This window comes from Camelus ferus, chromosome 13 (genome assembly GCF_009834535.1).
Source record: "Camelus ferus isolate YT-003-E chromosome 13, BCGSAC_Cfer_1.0, whole genome shotgun sequence".
Lineage (NCBI taxonomy): Eukaryota > Metazoa > Chordata > Mammalia > Artiodactyla > Camelidae > Camelus > Camelus ferus.
Window position 1 is genome coordinate 48215566 of NC_045708.1, and position 21269 is coordinate 48236834.

Here is a 21269-nt window from a genome sequence, read left to right on the forward strand (position 1 = left end):
TAATTACAGAGGGGGTGACACTGTTTTACCCATTCCACGCACTGGCCTCTGAACAGTCGTGCTGCAGAACCTCAGCAGGTCCATGTAAAAGCAAAAACCTGATACAGAAGGTATGGACACAAGAATGCAGAGAGAGAGAGAGGAACAAACTTTCTCATCCAACGCTGATGGGGATTTTAGTTCAAAACGGCTCCAAGAGACTAAAAATTTACAAATAAATGCACTATCCATTTAGTATTTAGTAGAATATAATATTCGACACTATGGGCCTTTCCCCTTTTACACATGTACTCAGCTACACACTTAAGTCCAACTGTCTACTCCACAGTTGTTTTACTTTAGATTTTGCTCTAGAGTTAATTTTACCCCCCTAGATTTTGGATTTCATAGTCTGCCCACAAGTAAGTTTTATTCTGTTACTGCACCCTTTCAGAATAACCAGTCAAAAATACACCAGCTGACTTCTAAACGATCCACCCCTAGCTAACCATCTCTAAAAACCCCGGCCACCTCCAATGAATCTATGATTTCCTCATTACTGCCAGCATTGCCGTTTAAAAATGCCGGCTCTTAGTTCTCAAATCCCCTCAATGGACTGCTGAAGGGGGCAATACCAAAGACTTGCACTGACCTCCACTTTTAGAGCTTTGAGCTGTTCCAGAAACACAATCCCACTCCTCTTTTCTGCAGAGTCCAACATTCTCAGCTTCTATTCCTACATCAGGAAAAGGAACACAATTCTATTGTAACACAGTGGTACTGTACTCATTTAAGTGCTGTCTCTTAAACTGTGATTTAATTTGGCACTGTTTACATCTTGTATCCTCAGATCAACAGTATTGTTCCCAAAGTCTGACTCTTTTATGTCCCTTCACAACATGAATCACAGTCACTTCCACAAAGTGCAATCTCAACAAATATGCGACAGAATTCATTTCACAGGTATTCTCTAAACAGGTTATCAACAAAAGTTTATGTTTAATTCCTCCACCTACATGTCTACAGGTAAGGCATTCGACAGTTTCTCATCTATAAAATGAGGGGATAGTACTAAATGCCCAAGTCCCTTTCAGCACCATGACTGAGGCTCGTTAGACAAAACCAAACCCCAAAGACAATACCATCTCCATTCAGGTCAGCAGTGTACCTTTTTTTGGGAGGAAAGGGGTCAGCAACTTGGTGGGCTGACCACCAGTGGAGCTATGATGTAGGGGGCAGAAACTGGATGCAGAGAAAGAGAAGATAAACAAAGGCGAGTGGTATGACTAGATGTCACCAGATGTCTTGATTGTTACTGCGCCACATACTGTTCTCGGATATATTTTGGTATGCCCAGGAACCTTTCACAAAAGCAGCTCTAGCCAGATATGTGGGGCCCTAAGTCTTCCCACGACACCCCTTCCAGTGCCCTGGCCATTGTTATTGACCTTCCCAAGCAGGGCACGCCTCCTGCGAAGAAATCTGCAGGGCAGTCACTCTTCGGTCGCCTGTTTTGTAACAGCACATCTTGGGTCCCCTAATCTCTACATGGAAAATCGGAGCAGAAAGTAAATGGTTGACAAACATGAAATAACTGTTTCATGCAGTCACCTCTTTCGAAATTAATTCAGGAAGGAAAAGGAGCAATGTTATAGGCTAGTGCTGTCCCAGAGAAGTAAAAAGTAAGCCACGTATGTAATTTTTGATACTCCAGTAGCCACATTTAAAAAAAAACTAAACAGGTGAAACTAACATTAACAATAGTTCATTTAATGCAATATACCCCAAATACTATCACTTGAACATGTAATTAACATAAGAAGTTAATAAGATACCTTACTTTCTTCTTTTGTACTGAGTCTTTGAAATCCAGAGTGTATTATATACTTACAACACATCTCAATTTGGACACTAAATTTTCATCAGAAATAATCTGTATTTAGATTTCATAAAATTTATAGCTTAAAAAGTAGATGCATATGCCCAAGCTGTTTTCAAACATAATGAAGTTTTCCAATAACCTGAGTCGAACATCAACTTTCTAAATTAAGTAAAAATTTACAACCTGTTCATCATCACCCTAGCCAGATTTCAGGTGCTTCACAGCTACACGTGGCTAATGGCTACAGTATTAACGCAGGTACAGAGAGCCCTGTCTCTATCATCTGGATTCTTTTAAATTGGAACTCTTCACCCAGCAAGTCATTCTACAGCACCCACTAGGCACTCAAATTATGCCAAGTATTTTCTCCCTACATCTGATCCTTCAGTTGTTAGTACTTAAGTGATGATCACTTACTAAGCAGCTCTTCCTAAAGGCTGAACAATCTTTCGGCTCAGAGAATTCAGGGTGAAAAAAAAGGGAGACACCATGATTCAAAGATTCAGAGTTATTCTCTGATGTAAAGGTAAGGAAATCCTGATATCATTACTTCTTTGTCCAGGATATTAATCACCCGGCAAAAGTTAGTCATTGTTTACAGTAAGCCTCTCAATTTCAAACTCACAGCAGCTGTCACTGCATCCTCAGAGTCCTCGCCTTCAGGTCCTCCCTCCTAGCTCCCCCCAAGAGCCTTCTCTATCTCTAGCAAATTCTCCAGAACACACTCTAGGAACACGCCTTTAATTCATCCTGAAAAGTGCTTGTTATTGACATACCAAAACATATGAATAATTCAATAAATGAATCTCAAACCATCCTATTAATCATTCATTGGTCTAGGTACCCAACTCACCTTATCTTGAGAAAAGCTTTTCTGAATATACATGGAAAGTATCCCCCTACCCACCCCCAAAGGAACTGATTTCAAACACTACAGCTTTCTCTCCCCATGTCAAAGTTCACGGTTCCTCCTATGGCTGATTTAACAGTTGATCTTCTAAAAGGAGCTGAATTCCTAAGGTAGTTCTATTTTGAGCCTTCTTCCTGTTCTGAAGCTAAAGTTGGAAGGGCTTAGGTGGTGATGTCATAGAAGGGAGACTGTTGGCTTTCCCAGAAGGGTCTTCTCCAGCAACTATGGTGATGCTCATATGGGGGACACCAGGGGGAATGTGCACTTCACATCACTCCCCTCCCACAGTTTTAAGTCCCAGCTATTCATTAGCCAGCAGGAAAATAAGTTCAAATAAGCATGCAAACATATTTACATATTTTACTTCTTAAGTATCTCAAAAATGAAAAGACAAGGAAAATTCCTCACACTAGGGAAAAGGGGTGACAACCTTTCTCCACTCTCCTATCTGCACCTCCCCAAAGATCCATCACAGGAATAGGGGCAAAGAGGTAGCAGCAGCTGACAAGAATAATAAAGGATTATAAATCCAGGAGAACTGAAGACGGAAATGCTGCTGGGGATACTGAGGGCAGAAAGAACACCCCTGGGTCCCTTCTCTTCCACTGTTTTCTTCTTCGTTTTGGAATGGTTAGATTTAGGGCAGGGTGTGCCTTCTGCTTGGGAGGCGCGTCTGGCTGTGGAGAACCAAGAGGGGCCAGGGTGGGGCCCAGGAAAAGAGAGCCAGAGACTGGCTGCTTAGGCCAGATTCTGGGCTAAGCTCTTGGAAGGGGTCTGCGGGGAGAGAGAAGATTCCTTTGGAAGATCCAGTGGGGAATAAAGAACGCGTACTAAGCCGAAGCGGGTTACCTTTCTCTCAATCTAAAACCAGCAGTCAGTTGCTGGTTGGTGGGGTGCAGGTTCAGAAGCAAGAGAAAAATCCCAACACATCTGTGGACCACAACTTGATGGGGTGGGGGTATGGATGTGCCCAGTGCAATTAGCAGGTGAAAACGGCACTTTCTGGCCAATTCTGGGATGGGAGGGTTAGCTAAGAGTTCTGAGGAACAGAAGATTCCCCGGCTTCTCAGCTCACCTCTCCTCCAAAGCGAGCAATAAGCACAGGTGTGGTTCTTCTCCAAGAAGGTGGCAGCTGGCCTGCGGGTAGCTGAGAGAGGGAAAAGATTCCCCAGCCCGTGCGGGCAGGGAGAAGCCCTGGGGCCAGCTACCGCCGGGAGCCGGCGGTCTCCGCCAAGTCCCCTCCCCCTTCTTGAAAACCGACCGGGACCGGCATAAATTACAGCCACGCACCCCCTTCCCCAATAGTGTTTCTAATAAAAGAAATAGCCTCTCATGCCTACATTAAAAAAAGACTGCAAGCTCTGGCTGATGGAAATAAACAGGTGAGCCCCGAGAGGAAGCGGGAAAAGACTGGAGCTGGGAGAATGAACGTGCAGAGAAATCGAGGCTTCCCTGCCCTCCCCGCACACCCCTCCCCTCTCGCCCCGGAGAATCTGCGTGGCAGGTTGTAAGCTCAAAATGCCACTCTTACAGGCCCCCTCTTCCCGCCCCGCGCCCCTTCTCCCTCCTACCCCAGGGTCCGGCTTCACGGCCTCGTGGTAGCGCCCGGTCCCCGCGCCGCGCGGGGCTCACCCTCACCCCGGACCACCGCCGCCGCCGCGGGGACTCCGGTCTTCCTCTCTCCGCCCTCCCTCCTCCTCCTCCGCCGCCGCCGCCGCCGCCGCCTCCTCGCAGACTCCTCCCGCCGGATCCTTCATGTAAACAACATCCAGGCTCTATTTACAGTCGCCGCCGGACGGCGAAGGACCCACGCCAGTGCCCTGGAAGGAGGCGGGGGTGGGGGAAAAGCGAGTGCGCAACATTTACACACACCCGCCCCGCCCCTCCGCGCCGCTGCCCTGCCAGGGGGCCGAAGCGGGGCGCCGGGGGGCTCTCCGCGCCCTCGACCAGCCTGCGCCGCTCCTGACACCCCAACGAGGGCCAGAGGAAAACCGCGGAAATGCCCATGGGCGAGGTCGCCCCCACCCCGAAAGAAGAAAACACACCCCAACCACTACAAACCCAGCCCAGCAACACCCTCCAAGTCCGTGCGGGAGTGCGGAGCCCCGGCCCGCCCAGCCGCCCCGCCGCCCCGGCGCCTACCCTGAGGTGGCGAACTGCGTGCCGTCCCCCTCAGCGGCTGCAGGCCGGTGCCCAGCGCCGGGCAGCGGCGCGCCCTCGGCCCCAGCCGCCGCCCGGCCCGCCCTCGGCCCGCCCCCCGCACGGCCGCCGAGCCGGCCGAGCCCCGCGGCGGCGGCGGCGGCGGCGGCGTGTGCGTGTGCGCGCGTCGCGGCCAGCCTCGCTGGAACGGCTCTCCTTGCCCCCCGGCTTCCCGTGCCCCCGGGCGGCGGGCTCCGGCGCAAGACCCGGCCAGTAGCGGCCCGGCCAGCGCTCCACGGCGCCGCACGAGTGCGCACACGGACGTAGACACTCGGCGCACCAAGCCCCGCGCGGCCGCACGCCTCCCGCCGGCGCCTGACTCGGCGCGCGCCCCGCCGCCCCCGCGCCCGGCACGCCGCCCCCACACCCACCTGCGCCCCCGGGGGGTCCCGGGCCCCCCTTCCTTTGTTCTTCCCGCTATTTGCATGAGGATTATCTAATGACGCAGCAAGGATACAACGTGCTCGCTACAACGTGACCGTCGCCATTTTTCTGTTTTTATTCTATCTCTGCCATGTGATAGATTGGGGGGGGTGGGGGTTGGAAAAGGGAGAGACAGGATTAAAAAAAAAAAAAAAACTTCCGGGTCTCATGACCGCGAAGGGAGAAAAACAAAAGAGAGACCAGACACAACTCCCGGGAAAGGATGTGTGCGTGTGTGTCTGTCTGTGTGTGCGCGCGCACGCCCTTCCCTCCTCCGCTCTGAGAAGGGAGGCTCCCAGAGCAATCAGTGAGCATCTTCCCACTTTGGAAGCCGTGTGACCCCGGTGGGTGCAGATCGAGCCCTCTAGCCGTGGCGGTCGCGGGTCCCGGTCCACAGCCGCCGCCGACTCTCTGCGAATCTGTCAGCTTCGTGCTTTTTTTGTGGCTCCACTTGCCGGTCCACCCCAGAGCTCACGCTCTTGCTCCTGGGCGGTGTACCGTTAGGGGTGCAGATAAGTCTCATTAATACCATGAAGGAGGGAATGATAAAGTTTAAAGGCTATCGTATTTCACAAGTTTTAAAATAGTTTGCTTGGATGCTGTTGTGCGTGACAACCGCGTGGCAATACTATGTAGAATCTAATATTGGTTGGAATCCTTCCTTTCTTTCTCTATCCCCTTTTCTCTCTCTTTCCAACGTGGGATACACCCTTGTGTGGTGTTCCCTGGGGTTTGTAATGTAGGGAGGGATCATTCATCGCGGATTGACTTATTTAGGAGGAAATTTTTAGTATGTGGTTGTTCGAGGTCAGGGGAGCATTGTTTAAGAAGACAGTCGCACGGAGCAAGGTGGATTCGTGTTACTTTCATCTCATTCACATTCAGAGGCGTGATAGATGAACATTTCATTCTCTCCCAAGGCTCGCGTTCACAGTTGCTGAGAAAAAAAGTATTTGGGAACTCCGCCACACTTTTCAGTGAGGTATAGGATTTTGTGCTTTTGTTTCCTGCTGTATTTCCTTTGGGCACTTTCACTTTTGTTTCTTTTGAGTTTCCTTTCTGATTTCTTGTCCTATTTCATAATTCAGAGCAGAAATGGACTTTATAGAATTGAGTGGGGTTCCTCACTTTACAGGCGAAGAAACTGAGGTACTGAGTTGCTCCAGGTCGCACATTTAATTCGAGTTGAGCCCCGCTCACCTGATACATCTGTTAGAGGGATGGCGGTGGAGAGCTGGGGAGGTGGAGTTAACGACGTATAGCAGCAATTCTACTTTGTGAAATTCACTTCCTAGAAATTAAAGATGGTGTCCAGTGTGAACTGATTGCTTCTTCAAAACGCCCTTTTTTGTGATTTGACTCCAGTGTATCTGTTAATTTAGGTTCTCCTTTACCTTTTCCTGGGAGAGTTTGCCACTTCATTGAGTAACCCTACATGATTGTTATGAATTGCTTTTATTAAAATCAGAGGTGACCACTCCGCCTCTGTGCATCCACTGTGTCCTTTTTGTATTTATGTACTGGTGCCTTTCACAGTTAAGTGTACGGGACAATTGATGTACCTCCCTGAACTAGAGGGTAAGCTTTGAAGGCCAGGGCCATGCGGTTCACGTTACATCTCCCATGTTTACCACCCCGCCGGGCAATGAATGAACCAGTGAAGGTCTGAAGAGGATTTTTTTCCATAATTCCAACCTGACCATCTCTAGAAAATTCCTCCCTTCTTTTCTGTGAAAACAGAGCACTGGAGATGGTTTTTGATTCTTACACCTTTGAAGACCATTTTTGGCAGGCTTCTAATTTATAGGGCCAAGCAAAACATAATTTGCTTTCTCAACTTTTTTTTAAACCAACTGCTGTCTCCCTTTTTTTTTTTTTTTTTTTTTTTTACCATATTTGGTTCCTCTTCTTCAAATTCCATCTAATTCAAATAATTAGTTATGCCAACACTTGCCCTTTGACTTTTGCTTTCATGGACTCCAAAAGGTTGGTGAAGCTTAAACTGATTTTATCCTGCTTAGCCTGGAATTGAATTATCAGGCAGTATGCTTTATGAGACTGATTCCTTCTGGAACTGAGTGACCTACTGAGGAGGCTGGCAGAGCAGAAGAGGGCTGCTGGAAAGATGTCAGCATCTGGACAAAAGTGTACATTTGCAACTTTAAAAGGCTAGGAAATAGCTGAGGTCTGCAGTTATACTTACAGATGGGAAGAGGGTCTGGATTGTAGCAGATAAGTTCATAGGCATCCAGACCAGTGAGGTTCCAGTTGTATATCTGAGCACGAACTGCACCTTTTCCTTTGGTTGGGGCAGAGAAGTTGGTATTACTGATTGTAACATCTAAAGTCCATGTCTCATCCCAGATAATAACAGTGTGACAATAATTTCATGGGCAACAATATCAACCTCCAGAAAGGTAGCAATGAAGCCTAATTTTGTGTAAAGTCATGTGGTCCCTTAAAACCCAAAGCTAAACAGAGAAAAAAAGGGACAGCTCAAAAGTATAGGAAACACCTCCATGTCTCTTGCCTTCCACATATGTGTGCTCACATCACTATAGAGATCAAACTTTAGTCCTCTGGGTTACTACAGAGCTGCTGATTAAAGAGAGCTCTTAGAGGCACTCCAATAATCTTCTTTCATCTCTCCAATACACACTTGAAAAATGACAATTCTTGGTATGTGAGATGGACTTTGGAATCAGGTCCTAATCTCAGCTCTGCCAGTCTGTTAGCTGTGTCTTCCTGGGTCAGTTACTCATCAGTTCTGATTCCCAGTTTCTTTACACATAAAATGAGGATTCAACACCTAGCTCAAAGAGGAGTTTTTAGGATTAAAATTTAATCAAAATTTAATAAAATATATATAAAGACCTAGGATGGTACTTAGAACATAGTTTTTTAATAACAAGTAGCTGTAATAATCTCTAACTGTATTCTTATTTACCCCCATGCACTTTTAGAATTTTTCTATCCCTTTTGGCTTCCTGTTCTTGACCCTTCAATATATCTGCTATTGGGAAAAGTTCTTTGACTATTGAGATAAATATGAAGTCCTACCCTTAAGTTCACACTTCAGCCTTGGAAAAGATACATATACCAGTAACTACATGGCAAATAGTTCTCTATAGGTGTGTAGTTCAACTACACGGCATATAGTTCATACTGATACTGGTGGACTGAAGACAAGTGATTGATTTATGATGATCTACCTGAGAAATATTTCATTAAGATCTAGATTTATTAATACCCAGGCAATGACAAAACTTGTGGAAGCAGTTAGGAAAGTGCCCCCCCACCAAAGAAAAAACAAAAAAAAAAACCTCAGAAATTTTCACATAAATGAGGAAGATTACCTTTAAAACTCCATTTAATCATCATCATTCTACAGCCTTTGAAAACAGTCTTCTGGTCCTGTAAAAGGGGCAGGCTTCTTTTGCATTCATGTGAAAAATACACTAGGTTGTACCTTTGAAGTCATGTTGGACAAATGTAGTTAATAGGAAGCACTTCTGGTTGTTAATTAATTAGATCACTTTAATCAAGAACTATTTTCTGAGAAATTTATTTCCAGCCCTGGGTCAGATGTTAAGGAAACCAAGATGATGAAGATAGACTTTGCCCTTACGGAACTCATTCAACAAGCATTTGTTGATTACCTACTAGGGGTGCGATGGTGAACAAGACATTGAGCTTACTAGTGGGAGGCTGATACAGACACATACCTTTCCAGCTTCCTCAAGAAGTATGTGACAGACACAGGGTTTGGGCAATATATATATTCCCTGCCCCTACCCCCCGGGAAAATTTTTTGTTCCTTGAAACAAAGAGTAGATCTTGAAAGAATAATTTTGTCTCTATAGCACAAGGGAATCTGGGAATCTCACTAGCATCAGGCAGAATTGTGAAGTAAGCAAAATTATATTCAGTTCTTGAATCTATTTATACAGCTTTCTAATCTCACGGTTCCTGTCTTTGTGAACTGTTCTTCAAAGGGTTGCTACAAGGATGATTCTAAAATGTAAACCCGGTTAATTTTAAAATGTAGAATATATAAACAAGATTATACTGTATAGCACAGGGAAATATATACAAGATCTTGTGGTAGCTCACAGCGAAAAAAATGGGACAATGAATATATGTATGTTCATGTATAACTGAAAAATTGCTCTGCACTGGAATTTGACACAATATTGTAAAATGACTATAACTCAATAAAAAAAAGTTTTAAAATAAATTAATTAATAAAATAAAATAAAATGCAAACCCGGTTATATTATTCTGCTTAAAATTTCCACGGGTCCCTGTTATCTGCCAGACATGAGACACAAGGTTCTTTGTGATCTTGCTCTGCTGAACCTTCTAGCCTCATCCTCCATAAGATCACAGATAGAGTTACTGAATTTAGTAAATAAAAATACAGGCTGCCCAGTTACATTTAAATTTCAGATAAACAGTAATTTTGGGGTATAAATATGTCCCCAGTATTGCATGGGACAGACTTATGCTAAAAATATTCATTGTTTATCTGAAATCCAGATTTAAGTAGGCATCTTGTATTTTATCTAGCAGCCCTCCCTACTCATGCCAGCCTGATTAATTAACTTGTCATTCTCCACGAGTCTCTTCATGCCTTTATCAGTGCTTAATGTCTTCTCCATCCTGCCCCTTATCCACATGATATTCTGCTGCTGCATCTTCAAAAGCCAGTTATGGGAGGTGGAACTTTGCAGGTGTGAGCATAGAATCCAATGTGCTGGGGATGGGCCTGGACACCTGGGTGCCTTGTTTAATATCTAGGCACCTGCCCCAGTTCCTGTTCATCCTTTCCATTCTTCCTCCTGAAACTGGAGTTCTGCCCTGAACCCCAGTTTACTTGGCTGGGACCCACACATGGTTTTTCACCCTTGCCAACTCTCTCCCTGGGGCTGTGAGGCTAAATCCTGTCTCCCAGCTGCTGGCTGGGCTCCTGATCTAAACTAGATGGACCATTGAAACCCGTTTCAGATGCTGCCTGCTTCCTGTCTTGCCTACTACAAAGGCTGAACAAGAGACTCAAGATGAAGTTTGTGAAAGTGGTTTGTAAATGATAAAGTCTCTCTGATGGTTATTTAGGTTAGTGCCTAATTTCAAGCTCTTCACCTGGTCCTGTATATGAAAGCCCCTCTCTAAAGTGCTCTTGTGTCTGCTCATGCCTGATGATATGTGATGCTGAAAATGATGTGGAAATTTTCCAAACGTCCTCTAATTTTGATTAGTGCATTCAACCACACTGGCTATTGCATTATGAATGGATCTAGACCAGTGGCTTTAATTTTTAAAATTTTAATTTTACAATCCAGGACATACCTCTTTGTAACTGAAGCCAAATTCTCATGGACTGTCATGCTCTGAGTGTGTGTAATGAACGCTGATATTTTCTATTCTATTTCATCTTTTAAAAATTGGTCAACCCACCAAATTAATTTCATAACCCATTAATGGGTTGTGACTTGCATTTTGCTAAACACAGATCTGCCCAATTTATTGAGATCTCCTCTATTATCCAACAGACTGGGACAGCTGTTCAGTGCCTACCTCATTTGGTGCCGTCTCCAATAGGAAGCATGGTGCCCGTGAAAGGAGTTGAGGCCACTTCAATGACATAAGTCACAGCTGTCCCTTTCGACAAGATCAGTAAGCAGAGTTCTGCCACCAGACTTTCTCACCTGCCTGAGGTTAATATGCAAAATTCCTTGGAAGGCCATTTACAGCGAGGGATAGCTGTAAAATGATCACAAATGGAAACTACATTCGTCTTAGAAGAGAAGGATGTGGTTTGAGGGGGCAATTATTTCTCAAACCTAAAAAAAATTATTCCTGGGTGGATTAAAGAGACTTAATTTTCTGAGGCTTCACATTGATTTCACGGTTAAACGTAAATGAAAGCTCCCTCACTCGCTGCTGTGATTCTGTTTTACTCTCTCCTAAACGGTAAGGGGGTTAATCTGATATTCAGAAGCTGGGCAACAGTAGATTCCAGAGAAAATAAAGAAAATGTACGGAAAGGAGGTATTGTTCAAATACGGTGGAAAGAAGACAATTTACCCAAGGAATTCTTATGATACAGGTAGTCGATCCAGCTGCTTGTTTTCAGGGTTTTCTCCTGGCTACCCACCCCTCTCATTTTACCTGGGGCTGTCTCATTCATTTTTCTTCATGGTTGGGGTTTATTTTTGTCTGTTTTCTTGGCCTTGCAAAGACCAGTGTCAGATTCATGGTGCCACAAAATCTAGATTGGAGAGAATTTAAGTGAGAACGGGAGAAGAGGAATTAGAAGCCGCTGTTATAAGAAAGGAGAAGGAGGAGGGCAAGGGGAAGGAGAAGCTAGTATAGACAACTGCTTGGCTACAAAGGCTTTCAGAGAAACAAGGTGGTAATCAAATGAGGGAAATCAAGTCAAGGGGCGATTTTTACTTGTTCATCTTCAGAGTGCTTGAAAAAATTCATACACTGATGGAAATGATCCAGTAGAGGAAAAGTTCATGATGTAGGTTGGAGGGAGGATTTGCTGGGCTGGTGTTTTTGAGTCTGCTGGGGGAGGAGGAGAAGGCATAAGTGGAAACTTTTACATAGGGTCACTGAGTGTGCAGGGAGGGCAGGGTCCAAGGGGGCACACCTGTATGGACATGTGGACATGGTAAGAGTGAACTGAAATTCTCTTCTGATTCTTCAGTTTTCTCAGTGAGCAAAGAAGCATAGTCATGAGCTGAGAGTGAGGATTGGGTGGGGGAAGACAGGCAGACGTGTGAAATGGTCCGTTAGCAGAAAGTGAATGTACAAATGTACAATACAGGAGAGTGAATGGATCAGGAGGATGTAGGATGTTAGCTGGGAAGTAGTAAGGGCCTTCTTAAGTTCCTGGTGACAAGCTTAAGGTGAGACCAGTGTAGGTAGAAAGTTGCATTTAATTGGGGTTGTATTTTTTTCCAAGCAGTATGACAGAATTAAGGTGATCAAGGGAGTTTCGAGAGTGCTTATGTTTATTGACTCTGAATTTTAAGCTGAGTAAAGAGGGAACGGAGGGACACAAGGGGCAAAGAACAATTTTAAAAATGGTGCCTATGATGCTCCTCTGTCTGGTCTTTGCATGACTGGCTCCCTCTTGTGGTTTAGCCAATCTCTGATGTCACCCTTTTAACTCTCTTCAGAGTACTGAACGTGTTTCCTTTTTACCCATACCTTGGAGACACTGCAAGTTAGGTTCCAGACCACCTCAATAAAGCAAATACCACAATAAAGCGAGTCACATGAATTTTTTGATTTCCCAGTGCATATAAAAGTATGCTTACACTATTCTGTAGTCTATTAAGTGTGCAATAGCATTAAGTCTAAAAAAAAAGTACATACCTTAACTAAAAAATACTTTATTGCTAAAAAATGTGAACCATTACCTAAGCCTTCAGTGAGTCATAACTTTTTTTTCTGGTAGAGGGTCTTGCCTCGATGTTGATGGCTGCTGACTGATCAGGGTGGTGGCTGCAGAAGGTTAGGGTGGCTGGGGCAATTTCTTAAGACAACAATGAAATTTGCCACGTTGATGGATGATTTCTCTGTAGCCTCAATGCTGTTTGATAGCATTTTACCCACAGCAAAACTTCTTTCAAAATTGGGGTCAGTCCTCTCAAACCCTGCCACTGCTTCATCAACTAAGTTTATGTAATATTCTAAATCCTTTATTGTCATCTCAACAATCTTCACAGCATCGTCACCAGGAGTGATTCTATCTCAAGAAATCACTTTCTTTCCTCATCAGTAAGAAGCAGCTATTTCATGCACCAAAACTTTTATCATGAGGTTACAGCAATCCAGCTACATCTTTAGGCTCCACTTCGACTTCTAGTTCCCTTGCTATTTTTACCACATCTGCAGTTATTCCTTCCACTGAAGCCTTGAACCTCCCAAAGTTACTCATGAAGATTGGAATTAACTTTATCTAAACTCCTGTTAATGTTGATATTTTGACCTCTTGTCGTGAATCACAAATGTTCTTAATGGCATCTAGAATGGTGAGTCCTTTCCAGAAGGTTTTCAATTGACTTTTATAAAACAAAAATTGTACACTTTACGAACAAAGTCTACTTTGAATTATCCTATAAATTTTATAAGGCAATTGCAACCGTGATTTTACTCCATTTGGTGATGTTTTTTCCAATTCCTTTCTGTTCCTCTCAAGACTCTGAACTTGGAATGATCTTCAGTTGTGGCAGGAAATGTTAAATGAGTAACTCTACATAGTTTTTCCAGTAAGTGCTCACTTTTTAAATTTGATTAAATGCCACAGTTTAATGTATATGTTAGACAATATTTAACAGCTCATAGGGTCACACAGTTCACTAGCGTTTTGCTCCAGCCTGGACGCTGATCATGGAAAAATAGATACCTCTCTGTGCCAACAGCTGCTGAGGAATCACTTCTATGGCAGCCATAGCCTTGTGAAATGTATTTCATAAATAATAAAACTTGATAGTGAGAATTATTCCTTGATCCGTGGGCTGCAGGATAGATGTGTTAGCAGGCATGAAAACAACAAGAATCTCATTGTACATCTCCATCATAGCTCTTGGGTGACTAGATGCATTCATTGTCAATGAGCAATAATATTTTTAAAGGAATCTTTTTATCTGAGCAGTAGGTCTCAACAGTGGGCTTAAAATAGTAAACCATGCTGTTAACACGTGCCGTCATCCAGGCTTTGTTGTTCCATTGATAGAGCACAGGCAGAGTAGATTTAGTATAATTCTTAGGGACCCTAGGATTTTCAGAATGATAAATGAGCATTGGCTTCAACTTAAAGTCACCAGCTACATTAGCCCCTAACAAGACACATCAGCCTGTTCTTCGAAGCTTTGAAGCCAGGCACTGACTTCTTTTTGCTAGCTATCAAAGTCCTAGACGGCATCTTCTTCCAATAGAAAGGCTGTCTCAGCTATATTAAAAATCTGTTGCTAAGTGTAGCCCCGTCATTAATGATCTCAGCTAGATCTTCTGGACAACTTGCTGCAGCTTCTATGTCAGCAGTTGCTGCCTCACCTTGCACTTTGATGTTAATGGAGATGACTTATTTCCTTAAACCTCATGAACCAACCTCTGTGAGCTTCAAACTTTTCTACAGCTTCCTCACGTCTCTCAGCTTTCATAGAAATGAAGAGTCAGGGCCTTGCTCTGGGTTAGGCTTTGGCTGAAGGGAATGTTGTGGCTGGTTTGATCTTTCATCCAAACCATTAAAACTCTCTCCACATCAGCAATAAGGCCATTTCGCTTTCTTATCATTTGTGTGTTGACTGGAGTAGCACTTTTCATTTCCTTTGAGAGCTTTTCCTTTGCCTTCACGAATTGGCTAACTGGTTGGTGCAGGAGGCCTCGCGTTCAGCCTGCCTCAGCTTTCGACATGCCTTCCTCACTGAGCGTAATCATGTCTAGCTTTCGGTCTAAAGTGAGAGGCGTGCAACACTTCCTTTCACTTGAACACTCACAGCCCATCGTAGGGTCATTAACTGGCCTAATTTCAGTATTGTTGTCTTCCAGGGGATAGGGAGGCCTGAGGAGAGGAGGAGAGATGGGGGCACAGCTGGTCAGTGGAGCCATCAGAATACGTACATTTATCAATGAAGTTTGCCATCTTACATGGGCACTGTTCATGGTGACCCAAGACAATTAAAATAGTACCATCAAAGATCACTAATCGCAGATCACCATAACAAATGTAATAAATGACACAGTTTGAAATATTTCAAGAATTACCAAAATGCGACACAGAGATATGAAGTGAGCAAATGCTCTTGGGAAAGAATGATGCCAATAGATTTTCTTGACACAGAGTTGCCACAAACCTTCAATTTGTAAAAGATGCATCTTCTGCAAAGGACAATAAAACAAGGTATGGCTGTACTTTCTGTTATCTATCTAGCATCTACCTTTGTGTCTATATATTCTCTATCTCTGTATCTCTATACCTGTCTAGTAGCTCTAGCTAGCTATCAGCTGTTTATCGATTTATCTCTCTCTGTATCCATTCATCCATCCAGCTATATGTCCATCTATTTATCTCTGTTATCAATGTGTCTGTCTATCTGTCTGTCTGTCTATCTATCTATCTATCTATGGTCTATGGTTTGTTTCACACTATTAGGATATAAGCCCCATGAGAGCAGGGACTCTGCCCACAATGTTAATTATTTTATAGCCGCAGCACTGATCTGGCACAGAAAGACCGAAAATTATAATCTGGAAAAACAATGAGTGACTAGACTATGATTTTAAGGCCTTTACCATCCCAATCAAGGTCATCTGCATGTGTTCCTATTTGTCAGTTTTCTCCTTCTAACCCCCACCGAGAGAAAGAAGATGCCCTCCCCTACCAGGGTCAGAGCTGCTCAGGAGGCCATCTACTTCGGGTCTCCTAGGGGAACTTCGGAGGGTGTAAGAGGAGAATTTTACCGCAGAGGTCTGCAGGGACCAGATATTTCAGAGGTGAGCCAGAAAGAGTGCCATGAAGACACAATAGCTTTCTGTTTTGTTTTATTTAAAACATGTTTTTTGAGGTTCAATTTAGATGCCATAAATTTCACCCACTTTAAGTGTAAACTTTGTTGAATTTTAGTGAGTTCATACATTTATACAACCATGACCACAATGCAGTTTTAGAACACTTTTATCACCAGAAAATTCCCCGTTTCTATTTACAATCAATCTCTGCTCCCACCCCCAACCCTAGGCAACTACTGATCTTTCTGTCTCTATAGATTTGCACTTTCTAGAATGTTCCTATCAGTGGAATCATACAATATGTAATCTTTTATGCCTGCCTCCTATTTAGCATAATGCTTTTGTTGTGTGTAATATTCTACTCTACAGATACTCAGCATTTTGTTTATCGATTCACCAGTTGATAAACACTGTTTCCAGTTTGAGGGCCATTATGAATAATACTGCTATGAATATTTGCATACAAGTGTTTTCATGAGTATACATTTGCATTTCTCTTGGGTAGATACCTAGAAATTGAATTGCTAAGTCGAGTGATTAGTGTATGTTTAACTTTTTTTTCTTACGTGCCCAACAGTTTCCCAAAGTGACTATCCCATTTTACATTCCCACCAGCAATGTATATGTTTCTCTGTATCCTCACCAATATTTGGTCAGTCTTTTTTGTTTTAGCCATCTAGTAGGTGTGTAGTGGTTATCTCATTTGGGGTATTTAAAATTTTTTTTCTTTTTTTACATATTTTTATTTTTATTTTACTTATTATTATTTTAATTTTTTCCCTTAGTGGAGGCACTGGGAATTGAACCCAGGACCTTGTGCACACCAAGCACATGCTCTACCTCTGAGCTATATCCCCCACCCTTTTTTTTCAGTTTTAATTTGCATTTCTCTGATAACTAATGATATTAGGCATTTTTTTCTTGTCCTTACTTGTCATTTATATATCTTCTTTGGTGAAGTGATTATTCAAATATTTTTCTCCTTTCTTATTGGGTAGTTTGTCTTCTTATTGTGAATTATAGAAATTCTTTATATATCCTGCATTCAAGTCCTTTATCAGATGCATGTTTGGCAAACATTTTCATATCCTTATTGATGTCTTTGAAAGAGCGTAAGTTTTCATTCTTATGAAGTGTTTGTTATTGTTATTTGAAGTTCAATTGTGTTGATTTTGTCTTTGATTGTTCATGCTTTTTGTGTCATATATAAGAACTCTTTGCCTAATCTAAAGTTGCAAAATTGTGTCCTATGTTTTCTTCAAGATATTATAAGTGGGGGAGGGTGTAACTCAAAGTGGTAGAGTGCATGCTTAAAATGCATGAGGTCCTGGGTTCTATCTCCAGTATCTCCTCTAAAAAAAAAAAATTAATAAATAAATAGACCAACTTACTGCCCTCCCACCACCAAAAAAATAAAAAATAATTAAAAAAAAAGATGTTATGAGTGGTGTAAGGTAAGAGTCAGGTTTCACCTTTTTTCACTTTTTGTTAAAGGATTATTCTGTCCGACCCCATTCAATTACTTGACACCTTTCTTGAAAATCTAAAAATAAATTAAAAAATAAAAAAGTTTTAAAAAGGACACCATGAACTCATCTACAAAACAGAAAAAGACTCTCAGACTTAGTAAACAATCTTATGGTTACCAGAGAAAGGGGGTGGGAAGAGATAAATTTGGGAGTTTGATATTTACAAATGTTGGCCCCTATATATAAGAATAGATTTAAAAAGAAAAAAAAAGGTTTCTGCTGTATAGCACAGGTAACTATGCTCAATAGCTTGTAATAACCTTTCATGGAAAAAAATATGAAAATGAATATATGTATGTATATGCAAGACTGGGACACTGTGCTGTACACCAGAAATTGACACATTGTAATCAACTGTACTTCAATTAAAAAAATCTATTGTTTCTGAAATTTTCACAAATAAAAATACAGAATCCAAAAAACAAAAGTGAATAAAGGGCCACAAATGGCAAAATATCTTTCTTTTTTATCGGTGAGTTGTATTCCATTACATATATATATGCTGCATCTTCATTATCTATTCAACTATTGAAGTGCACTTAGGATGCTTCCATATCTCAGCAATTATAAATAATGTTGCTGTTAATAGCAGGGTGTATGTATCTTTTTGAATTAATTATCTTGTGGTTAACTTTATTCCTTTGATAACTATGTGAGTTAAAAAGCTAAAGCTCTAAATGTTCTTAGAAACAATGAACAGTACATTGTGTGCAGTAAAATAAAAAAGATCTATCAAGCCATGAAAGACATAGAAGAAACTTAAAAGACATATTACTAAATGAAAGAAGCCAGTCTGAAAAGGCTACAAACTGTACAATTCCAACCAAATGACATTCTAAAAAAGGCACAGCTACAGAAACAATAAAGATTGTGGTTTCCAGGGGTCTGGGGAGAGGGAGGGAGGGAGGAATGAATAGATGGAGCACAAGGGATTTTTAGGGCAATGAAATTATTCCATATGATACTATAGTGGTGGCTACATGTCATTATGCATTTGTCAAAACCCATAGAATGTACAACATCAAGAGTGAACCCTAATGTAAACTATGGACTTTGGTTGATAATAATGTGTCCATGTTGGTTCAACGATTATACCAAATATGCCACAGTGTTGAGGGATGTTGAGGGTAGGGGAGTATATATGTGTGGGTGGGGAGGACTATGTGGGAGCTCTGTATTTTCTGCTCAATTCTGCTGTGAACCTGAAACTGCTCTAAAAGAATAAAGACTATTAAAAAAAAAAGAAAGAAATTCAGTTAACCATCAAGGTCTGTTGCACTCTCTGTTCTCTTCTAACCGTCTAAATGGCCATTGTTTCTTAATTATTGTAGTTTTGTAGTAAGTTTTAAAATCAAGTAAAGTTATCCAACTTTGTGTTTCTTTTTCAAAATTATTTTGGTATTCTAAGTTCTTTGCACTTTGATATAAATTTTAGGAACAGCTGTTAGTTTCTACAAACAAGCAAACAAAAAGCCTTCTGGGATTTCAATAGGTATTACTTTGAGTCTGTACAACAATTTGGGGAAATTGCCATCTTAACAATATTGAATCTTCCAACCCATAGACATTGTATAACTCCCCATTTTGCTAAATCCTCTTTAATTTCACTCAGCAATGTTGTATAGGTTTCAGTATACAGGTTTGAACTTCCCTTGTTAAATTAATTCCTAAGTATTGTATTATCTTGATGCTGTTATAAATTAAAATTAAATTTAATTCATTTTCAAATTGTTTATTTATAGTTTATAGAAATAAAACTCATTTTTTTATATTTCTCTTGTATCCTGAGACTTCATTAAACACACTTATTAGTTTTAGTCATTTTTTATAGATTCATTGCAATTCAAAGGACTTTCTTCAACTTTATTGAGGTATAATTCATCAAAATTTAATATAGGAAAGTGTACAATGTAATGATTTGATATACATATACATTGTGAAAGGTTTCCCACCATAGTTAATTCACATATCCATCACCTCATGGATTTGGTTTTTTTTCTTTTTTCTGTAAACATTTAAGTTTTGCTCTCAGCAAACTTCAATTATACAATACAGTATACAAAGCAATACTCTATTACCATATTATACAGTAGATCCTAAGACCTCATTCATCTTATAACTGAAAGTTTGTACCTTTTTACCAGCTTCTCCCTTTTTCCCTTACCCCCCAAGCCCCTGGCAGTCACCATTCTACTCTGTTTCCGTGAGTTTGACTTTTTAAAAAATTTCACATGTGAATGATACCAAGAAATATTTGTCTTTCTCTGTCTGGCTTATTTCACTTAGCATAATGCCCTCCAGGTCATAAATGGCAGAATTTCCTTCTTCTTTAAGGCTGAATAATATTCCGTGTCTGTGTGTGTGTTTGTGTGTGTATCATATTTTCTTTATCCATTCATCTGTTGATGGACACTTAGGTTGTCTCCATACCTTGTCTATTGTGAATAATGCTGCAGTGAACATGGGAGTAGAGATATCTCTTCAAGATAGTGATTTTGTTTCCTTTGGATATATTCCCAGAAAAGGGATTGCTGGATCATATGGTTGTTCTATTTTTAACTTCCTGAGAAACCTCCATACTGTTTTCCACTATGGCTGTACCAGTTTACATTCCCACCAGCAGTGCACAAGGGTTCCCTTTGCAATTCTTCCTGTACAAGATCATGTTGCCTGAGAATCACAATAGCTTTTAAATTCTTTGCTGGCTGCATCCCTATCACTCCCTCTAGCTCCCAACACTATACCCTCAAAAATAGACTCTTGATAATGTCAAAGACTCCTCCTCTGAGGGTACGACAGTGTCCTTAAATTCCTCCTAAAGACTAGAGCATTCAATTAACAGTAATGTTGACCTCCAGCTATGGTAGCCTTCCACATTCATCTCCTACGAAGATAAACATGTCAAGAACCAAGAGCTTGTGTTCAAGCATCTAGGATGAAGGATGATTTTCCCCTTTACCTCTGGGACTTGCCTATGTATTTGCTTCAACTGTTGACCAACCATCCTACTGATGTCCATACTTTTCTTTTTAGATATGATAAAACATTAAACCAGATTAAAGTAAAATTTTTGCCAGGGAATTTTTTGTCTGTAGTGATGCTGTCTTTGTCTACCCTGTATTTTATAGCATTACTTTGAAAGGGCATGCTTATTTTTAATTTCCAAATGGCTGGTGTGTATGCATGTGCAGGGGTGGATATCTAGTGATGGCACTCGGTTATCATCCATTACTTAAGTCACACTTTTAGTCAATCAAACTCTATGCAACTCTTTTACATGTCTCACTGTTAATTTATTTGGCCTCCAATAGTTCTGGAACTGTTTAGGACTTTATGTGTAGTTCTCTCACAGTTACATCTTGTTAGATTCAACTCATTGTTCTAGACCCCTGAGATTTTTTCACAGCCTGATTTTCAGCCATCCTATATAATTTATCCCACCAAATTCATGCTTTCCCATATTTGTGCAGTAGGTCACAGTCTTTTTTTTTTTAATTGAAGTATAGTCAGTTTACACTGTTGTGTCAATTTCTGGTGTACAGAATAGTAGTTCAGTCATATATATACATACATATATTTGTTTTCATATTTTTTTCATTATACATTACCACAAGATATTGACTACAGTTCCCTGTGCTATATAATATAAGTTTGTTGTTTAATCTATTTTTTATATAATAGTTCGTATCTGCAAATGTTAAACTCCCAATTTATCCCATCCCACCTCTTAACTCCTCTGGTAACCATAAATTCATTTTCTGTGTCTGTGAGTCTGTTTCTGTTTTTTAAATAAATTCATTTTTTTAAAGATTCCACATAT

The 21269-nt window shown here is 41.5% G+C and overlaps 1 protein-coding gene, 1 long non-coding RNA gene and 1 other non-coding gene across 3 annotated transcripts in view; all 3 read right to left on the reverse strand.

The window, feature by feature from the left end:
- The window catches only part of JAK1 (Janus kinase 1), a 211019-nt gene extending 205987 nt beyond the window's left edge, over positions 1-5032 (reverse strand). The window contains exons 1-2 of the mRNA XM_032494480.1: positions 4914-5032; positions 4343-4591 (exon numbers count right to left, since the gene is read on the reverse strand). The gene's annotated coding sequence lies outside the window, so the exon portion shown is untranslated. The remainder of the gene's footprint in view (positions 1-4342; positions 4592-4913) is intronic.
- A 1167-nt stretch (positions 5033-6199) lies between these two features.
- On the reverse strand, positions 6200-9496 carry LOC116668052. Its single transcript, XR_004325120.1, has 3 exons — positions 8750-9496; positions 7597-7692; positions 6200-6684 (listed from the first exon to the last, which is right to left on the reverse strand). It is a non-coding gene; the product is annotated as an uncharacterized LOC116668052 (long non-coding RNA).
- A 7209-nt stretch (positions 9497-16705) lies between these two features.
- Positions 16706-16777, reverse strand: TRNAT-GGU. Its single transcript has one exon. It is a non-coding gene; the product is annotated as a tRNA-Thr (tRNA).
- Between the last annotated feature and the right edge of the window lie 4492 nt (positions 16778-21269).